Below are 9,593 nucleotides of genomic sequence, written 5' to 3' on the forward strand. Positions count from 1 at the left end.
TTTTTACTATCTGCTGCTCTTGGGGAGGTGGGAGGCGAGGGGGCCGGCTTAATCCTGTTGTAGGTCACATAAAACAGGTATTGGCATTCCTTCAATCCAGGGAATAGGCCTGGATTATTATAGTAAAACCAAAAGCGAGTGGCAGGGCGGAGTTAAAGTAGATTTATAAAATTATGTCAATTCTAAGAGATTCGCAGTATATAAATCGTATTGATTTATGATTGTTAAAGAATTTCTGTGTAAACTTATACAAGAATTTATTTATTTTTCAACTAAAAAGTTGTCCATTCCATTTTCGTTACTAGGAGATATAAAAACTTCTATTTATCGTAAATGTGGCATGGTTTTTGAGATTTGCTAAATGTACTGTATGGTGAAGAAGTCTTCTAATCTTATTTGACAGCCTTAACCCAACACTGCAAGAGAGCTCAGAGCATGTAAAACTGAAAACCTTAGACCAGGGTCAGGGATTTAAAGGATTAAGATCTCCCCAGACGAGGTGAAGGAATATTCTCCCATTTGAAATCTGTAGTGTCAAACACTCTGTAAGACTGCTAGGGAGAAGCTAACAAATGTCGCATTGTTATGCTGAGAAGAGACTACTCAGTTGAATCTTTTCTAAATTAATAGCCGCTGGTTTAAAACCGAATTTTAAAGCACATTTGACTTTAGATATTTTAAAACAATTTTTTTTTCATGAAAACAAAGAGAAGTGGGATCATTTTTTACCACCACGGCCAAACCTCAGTTTCCGCGACGCGTGGTGGGCATTGGGCATGTGGAAAGTCAGAGAAGAACCATCGCGCTTATTATATCTGGCCACACTCTAGCGATCTTAAACTGTTTGACAGCGTTGTTCAGTGTTTCCATTTTCAAGGAATTTTCCTTGATTCAAGGAATTTTAGGGTCGTCAAGGAGAATTTCAAGGAATTAGATAAATCAAGGAATTTTTATGGATAATCTTTTTTTTTTTTTTTTTTTTCTTCAAAATCTTGGACTAAAATATGGATAATGATCTTGAGAAACTCAGATGTTACAGACTACTGCCTTAACTGCATCATTAACATCAGAAAGCATTATAATAATATATAACTGGATTTCAACTCATTATTACACAATTGTGCTGCGGTCTTTAGTGCCTGTTTCATTACACTTCTCCTTGCGTATTTGCTTCTTTCTGAAATAAAAAGGTTTTGTCTTATAGATAACTTCAATCTCTTTCCCAAGCAGTCACTAGTACAATGAAGCAGCCCTGCTTATTAATAATAAAACTGGAATCTATTGGCTAACTTGAGCCATGTTATCAACTATATGATTTAAGGTATTGTTAATAAGAATTGCATGATCTAGCTGAATATGGTTATATTGTTTTTTAATGAGCTTGAGAATTTATCACGTTTTTTCAGAGGGCAACAAGTAAGACCAGTAATAGCGAGAGTACAGTGCAACTCGTTAGGAAAAATATAATTTAAGGAAAATTTTTTTACACATCGTGCATTCAAATTGCGGTTGAAGAAAGATAGTAGCTGAGAAAGCTGTGCCAATATGTAAGGTGTGCAACGTCAAAGTTTTGTATGCTAAAAATCATTATTCTGAGGGGGAATGATTTAATGTTACTTTTCATGTTTTTTTTTTCTCGAAAATTAAACAAGGAAAGCCATACATTATTATTTCTGATAATAAATGAACTAAATGAATAATTTAATATTACTTTGCATGCTTTTCCTTGAAATTTAATAAGGAAAGCTATATGCAACCATTTCTGAGAATGAATATCATGAATAATGGTGTTGCCTTCATGTCCCATGTTGTGACATTCCATCTCTCACAGTAAGTGTTCTAAATTAGTCATCATTCTGTACAGCTATATTTTTTCCTAATATTAATGACTGAAATTAATCAAGGAAGAAATCAAGGAAAATGAAGTGGCTGTCAAGGGAATTCAAGGAAAATCCAGGAATTTTGGTAGTCATTTCAAGGATTCTCATTACAACGAGTGGGAGCAATAGCATGGTTAGTGCAAAAGATCTGAATAACAATTTTCGTGTCTAGCCAAAGTTGAAATATGTAAAGTTATTGTTGAACTAACTCTCCTTTGTGGAAGTCAAGTGTTGATGATGAATGGAATGAAATAAAACGAATAAAGCTTTTGAGATGAATTGTATACTTAGTTTATGTGGGTTAAGTTGGATTGAACGGGAAGAAAAAGTTGAAATGGTAGAGGTGATGAAAAGGTTAGCATAAGTGAATAATAATGAATCACAGTGCTTTGAGACTGATTGGTTAGATGGAAAGATCAAAGGACGATAGGTATGAGGAAGAGACATAGAATTTGGAAGTGTTGGGAGGAGAAGAGAGGAATAGGCAACGAAGATCCTTCATATTCAGGAACACTAGATTTCATATAGAATAGAGGTGTATCGTGCAGGAGGGTTGGCGTCAGTCAACAGCTGATGAGCTGGTTCCGGTGTGTTCACACTACAGTAAAACAGGTCATACAAACACATCGGTAACTTGAAAAACATGCATCACACGCAGGTTGAAAACAAGTTAATAACTAATTGGTAGTCCAAACCAGTGCTTCATGCGATTATGCAGCAGTGGCCAACGATTCCATTCCCCATTTACGGTCGTTGACCTGTTTACAACCGGTTTGTGATATGCATTCGATAGAAAAGTGGCCTGGCCGACGTGTGTTGACCGCATATTTTACTGTACTGTTGAGAGAACCTTAGTGACCATTGTTTTGTTTTTTCTTTGGGACTAACCTTGGTAGGGAAACGACAATATGTTGAATGTACATGCACACTTGCAAACAAACACACACATATTTGTCTGTCGATCTATCTATCTATCTATCTATATATATATATATATATATATATATATATATATATATATGAATATAAGAAGGCCCATAAAACACTATTTAAACGTTGAACCCATATATTTCGGGCACTTGCTTCTGTGCCCCTGTTCACTGGTAGAATATGTACAGAGAAATGTTACAAGGGTATATATACAAAACATAAAGGTGTGGCCTTAAGGCTCCGATGGTATGACGGTGATCGTTTCCTAAGAAGGAGGAGAGAGACCAATTCCCTAGTGGTTTTGGCCTCATTAGTCTCTCTCCTCCTTCTTGGAAACGATCACCATCATACCATCGGAGCCTTAAGGCACACTCATGTTTTATATATACCACTGTCATTTCTCTGTCCATATTCTACCAGTGAACAGCACAGAGCAAGTGCCAAATATATGGTTTCAACGTCTAAATAGTGTTTTTGTACTTCTTATATTCATATTACACTGTAGTATTACAGGAAAGAGACATTCATATATATATATATATATATATATATATATATATATATATATATATATATATATATATATATATATACATACACACATATATATATAGTTACAATACTCTTCCCTTGGTCGTTTTCATATACTTTTTTTTTGTGGAAGCAAATTTGAAATGAAATTAAATGCTTTGCGCTGATGAATTTCTATTTTTTTAAAGGTAATTGATGCTTGTAATCGGTGAAAAACCATAGAGAACTATCTGTTATCATTATTGGACACTATTTTATTAAATGTTTCCGTCGTTTTTAGTAATTTTAATTTTATCTTCATTTACAGGTACGTCAGAACTAAGAAAAAGGGGCAGTGATATCCGACATCATGACCGAGGTAAGGCTCAGATTTTAAATGAAACACGTAGCTATTTATGAATTTTTATCGCATCACTGTGACATTTTTTTTATATTCATAAACATAAAGATACAAATGTTGTTTGATATCCAATTCGCTCTGTCTCGAAAATAATGTCGAAGGGGAATTATAATTGATAAATGATAGTCACGTGTTGGATTCGATCCACCAACAACAATTGCCTCAGATTTCAGTGACGAATTCTCTTACCACCGTACCACTTATCAGTTATAATTTCCATTCGGTATTATTTCCGAGTTGAGCGAATTATACAGTATATTGAAGGAAATTGTAGCTTAATGTTTGTTAATATAAAAAAGTGTCACAGTGATTGGATAAAAATTCATAAATAGCTAGGCGTTTCCAATATAACGATCAGCTGTTATGGTAGGAGGTGGGTAGATGCCGACAAAGACGTTAAGTACAAATACCTGCAGTGGGCAGGCATATTGGCTATATGGCAGAGCCGGTATCATCTTATACCTTCTTGACAGTCCAGCGGTAAGAGAACTCGTCAATGGGGTTTGAGGTAATTGCTGCTGGTCTTTCAAATCCACCAGGTGACTGACTACCCCTTCGTATTTTTTCAGAGGTAGTGCGAATTGATGATGAAACGACATTTGCAGCTTGATGTTTCTGAATATAAAAACTTCCACGGTGATGCGTTGAAAATACACATGTATATACATATACATATATATATATATAATATATATGTATTTATATATGTGTGTGTATATTGATAGATTAATTGATTGTGTGTGTGTGTGTGCGTGTGGATGTCTTATTCTGTTTAGCTTGTGTTTTTCAGAGAGAAGTGTTGCAGTTTCCCAAAGGTAAGATCACATTTCGGGTCCTGGGTAAGGTGCTTGGGATTTAGGTTGCAGGGTTTTTTTTTTTTTTAAATTCTCACTGTGTGTGCACTTCGGTTCGTAGCGATTTTCCAGCCAGCAGAAACGTTCTTCATATAAAACCATAGTCGTATATTGGTATACCCTTTATATGAAAGCATTGTAGGGTGTTTTTGTATTCATATCTTAAGAATTCACTGTATATTACTTATGGTGGTGAGCTCTTGGAATAATTACATTTTCTTATGATGTGTTTCTATGATTTCCAAAATAATGTCCGAGTCGTTATGTTTTCTGGGAGATACACATTAGTGTTTGCACTAGTTTTATAAAGGAAACAAGCTCTGCCATTCACCGGGTCTTTAGCAATCGCAGGACCTTGCGTGTTTTTTATTTTTTTATTTTTTTTTGTCAACGACGATTCGGAGGGGTGGCAAAGAAATCTGCCAAAATCACGATGCCGGCTAACCACCTTTTATTTGTTTGTGTGTGTGTGTGTGTGTCAAGTGATAAATGGTGTCCCTCATGTCAGTCCCATATGTACGTCGGTGACGGCTATTCTTAGTAACCTAGTAAGGAATTTTCTCGATTTATATCATCTGAAGATCGTGTCATTTGCTTGATGAATTCCCCGTTTGTCTTATAGTTAAAATAATAGGCTATTTGTTGTGTGTGTGTGTGTGTGTGTGAGTGTGTGTGAGAGAGAGACAGACAGACAGAGAGAGAAGTTAAGTATACCTTAGTTTTGCAGACCACTAAGCTGATTAACAGCTCTCCTAGGGCTGGGCCGAAGGATTAGACTTATTTTACGTGGCTAAGAACCAATTGGTTATTTAGCAGCAGGACCTACAACTTATTGTGGAATCAGAACCACATTATAGCGAGAATGAATTTCTATCACCAGAAATAAATTCCTCTAACTCTTCATCAGCCGGCCGGGGGACTCGAACTCAGGGCCTAGCAAGTGCTAGTCCACAGCTCTACCGACTCCCCCAACGAAGAGCTTAGAGAGAGAGAGAGAGAATAGAGAGAGAAAGAGTTTTCAATATTACCCTTTTAATAAGATTTGTTTTTCAGTGTTATGGATAAGGCTTTTCTGAAAATAAGAGCAGACACTATGATACGTATAATAATTTTTTCAGAAAAATGAGAAAAAATAAAATTGTGTAAATTCTCTAACTCTTCATTAGGCTTTTCATAGAATTGAAAAAAAAAAAAAGCATACGGTATGAGTAAGGATTTTCAGAAATTACAAAAAATGTAGTTTAGGTAACCAAGTGATGTAAAGCCGTAGTTACAGACAAATGGTAGGGAGGTAAAGGGGATTTTTTTTTTTTTTTTATAAAAGAGAGAGATTGGAAGACATCGAGGTGCAGCAGATCGGGGAAAAGGAGAGATACGGGAGTCGATATCTGTCTGGCCAGTTCATTGAAAGTAAAGAAAGCTTTATTCTGTAGATGCATGTCGATTCTTCTCTTGCGTCTTAGAACGGAACCGAGAGAGCGTTCCCCAAATCCAATTTCATTATGAAATCTCAGTCGTTAAGATCATGCATTCCATAACAAGCTTTAGTTTTGAATATACTGGGATGTGTGTTAATGCACTTGTGTATGTGTGTTTTATATTATGTAGAATTTCAGTGATTAATTAAAGGTTAACCATCTTTGTGCGCATATTTTTGCTGTTTTTTAGTATGAAATCATATTAGCATTTAAGCATTTGCGTGTATGAGTTGATTTACCTTTGTGCGCAACACTGCTTTATGAGTGAGTGTTGCAATATGAGACAATGAAGAGATGATTGGTCTTAACCTTGTGTGAACACTATCGTCATATACTGTTTTCATGTGTGTATTTTAAATAAACCTTGTCAAATCATAGTAATAACAATTATCCAAGCAATGTGGTATAAACAAACAAACAAAGATGATTATGAAGTGCTTAAAGTGTTAAAATGGAAAACAGGGATTTTTAATCCTACTCCTCATTCTTTTGGCGCAACGAATAACGCGAGAAGAAATGACGCAGTTGTATTTGGATCAGAAGATTCCAAGTTCGACTGATGAGAAGATCGGAAACAGGTTTATTAACTTCTCATTTTAATTAGTATTAGTTTAATTAACAGGAATATTTTCTGTTATATGTGGTGATGTGTCACCCCAGATGTACTAGAGTTGCCCATACAGAGGATGGTGTTAACTATAACCATTACTGCCAGTCCTCGGTCTGTGACTTAGCCTCTTAACCTGGAATTTCTCAGGCACCGATTTTAGGTACCATTAGTGAAGGAACGCTTGCTTATTCCAATGTGTTTTTATTCATTTAATTTCATTTGCCACTGTGTACATTCGATTCTAGTTTTTTCTTTGTTGTTCTTGTTTCTCTTCTCACATATAGGCATTCTATTCTGTGGAATTACAAGGCAAATTCACTGCCAGATGTTAATGGGAGGGAGAGGATGAATAATAATAATAATAATAATAATAATAATAATAATAATAATAATAAACTTCGTTGAAAAGAATGGCCACCTGGGTGCCGTTGAGTTTGATGTGTCGGTAGCACTCTCTACCATTAACGAAAAAGCGAATGAAGCCAAGGGTACAATTTTGCCAAATGAATACCCGCAGCGTCCTGCACATGCTGTTTAAAAATGCCTTTTGCTTTACCTCCATTCGCAAGTCCTCTCTTAAACTCTCTGTGGAGATGATTGCTACTGTGTGTATAGGTGGGTTTAACATACTGCCGATAAGCCTCCTGCGTAGGTGCGTGAAGCGGCTAATTTTGTGGAAGTTTTCTACATGAGTTTCATTCACGATTAAACAGTTAAAGCAGTTTAAAGTAATACTGGCAGTGATCATTGTTTTGTTTTCTCTGTAACCACCCCATTATAGGGTAAAAGGCTTACTATAGAAAAAATATTTTTAACTTTTATTAAAGTAATTTGTAATAAGTGGAAGTTCTGTTTATCATTTTCATAGGAGTAAATTTCACATATGTTGTTTGGATCCTTTTGAATTTACAAATTTGGAATGGAATCATATTTTTATCGAGTTTCCAAAAATAACACCTTACTTTTTTCTGAGTTTCACAAAGGTCTGTTTGACTTTAAAGTAAAAGAAAGAAACCAATCAAAATGACTGTAGGAAATCCTTCTGTGTCTCGCGGCTCTCAAGTTTAACCCTTCCAAGTATTTTGCGGAATTGGAAGAAATGCGATGACATTCCAGCTGACGTAAGGTTTTTCAGTGGACGGGAATGAAAGGCTTAGGATGATGAAGCGTTGGGCGAAAAATTTTAACCAGTAGTTTTAGTTGTTAAATACTATTGTTTATTTTTATATATTTATTTATTTATATGTTTTTGGTAGGGATGGCATATAATATGATTTTCCTAGAATTCTTATGGGAAAATGAGAAATGTATCTAACGTTGTTATTATAGATTTTAAATTATTTGCAAGCTTTATAATAAGATTAAGGATTTTAAAAATTATTAGGTATGAACAGGTAACAGGTCGGATGTCCTGTTTATTTTGTTAGTCTTATTAGAGATTCAGCTTAAATTTTTTAATATGATTCCTTGTCATATGCCGAGTGTGCGCAATGGTAGCATATTGGAAAATTTACATACTAGCCTGTCAGGCGATAGGTTGCTTGTTTGTCGATGTAAGGAGGACGGATGATATCATTAAAAGAAATGATATACGGGAAAACAAATTACAATTTGAGAATTACTGTAGCAATAATGACGACGATGCAGATGGAAAGGAATCTGAGACCTGGTTTATTAGAAGATGAACTCGACTTATATGAAACAAGCCCACTGGAGCCAGTGACTTGAAATTCAAGCTTTCATAGGATGTGATGTTTATTGGAAATAATTAACAGAAGGTAATGGGAAATACAAAATGAAGAGGTCACTTAATAAAACAAATAAAGAAGGTAATAAATAAACAGATAAAAATGTGAGTAAATGATTAAAATAGAATGAACTTGATAAATTTGATTGATTCCTAGCCAGTTTTATTGGGTTGAATCACTTTTCCATTTTCATTCAGTCATGAAAATTTTAGCTGAAAAAATCAAGATTTTTAAACAAAGTGCAGAAGATTCCCAGTCAGTCTCGAACTAGCATACACTAAATGACTCCATGATAAGAAGACATTTAATACAGTCTGTTTTTACCCTCTCATGAAGCTCTCTGGATAAGATCGTGCTCATGTGTCATTATCAGATGATTCTACGATAACAGGGACTGTTGTAGAGAAGGTTTTTTGAATACCGTACCTTGAAGGTTGACTTATTGTGGTCATATTGACAGGATAGTATTAGTTGGCAAATAATATGCACAGAAGGGAAGGATGTTTTGTGTTTGAAAACGGGATACGTTTCGTGCTCCCAGGGAATGTTGTGGGTACTTCTCTTTCTTTTCACATTTTGGCATTTGAAGATAAAGAGTTTGAGTTTTTTTTTTTTTTATTAAAATTTGTACACTTGTTTCCAAATGGCTTCACAGTTCTTGAACGAAGCTAAAAGACTTTTACTTGGATTTTATAGTATAATAATTTTTGCTAAATTTTCAAAGTGCTGATTTTGTTTTGCTGTGATAATGTTTGTAGGAGAAAATGATGACTACTCCCTGAGGGTTCTCTACCAAGTACGAATCTGCACCAGAAGGAATTGTTTTTATTTTTCATTTTTAGAGATTTTGCCTGTTGTGGAGTATTCGATTATGTATCTCCTTGAACGTCTTTGTTCATCTAGTATGTATCTGACTGGTTTATATCCAGAGTCCAGTTACTTGAGTAAATAGTTTTTGTTTTGAGAAAAGGGCAATGATCAGAAAAATTTATCATCAAAGTTGCAAGCAGCGTAATTTTTTTAATGTTTTGTTTCTTCTTAGCGTAAAAAAAGGGTTTTATTACATCTTTTCAATTGTTTGGATTTATCAGAAAAACTTTAATCACAAGACTGATGATAACCATATGCTGATGTGTTTGTTTTGCCTTCGCTGGGTGGTTTG

Source organism: Macrobrachium rosenbergii, chromosome 56, assembly GCF_040412425.1.
Source record: "Macrobrachium rosenbergii isolate ZJJX-2024 chromosome 56, ASM4041242v1, whole genome shotgun sequence".
Taxonomy (NCBI): domain Eukaryota; kingdom Metazoa; phylum Arthropoda; class Malacostraca; order Decapoda; family Palaemonidae; genus Macrobrachium; species Macrobrachium rosenbergii.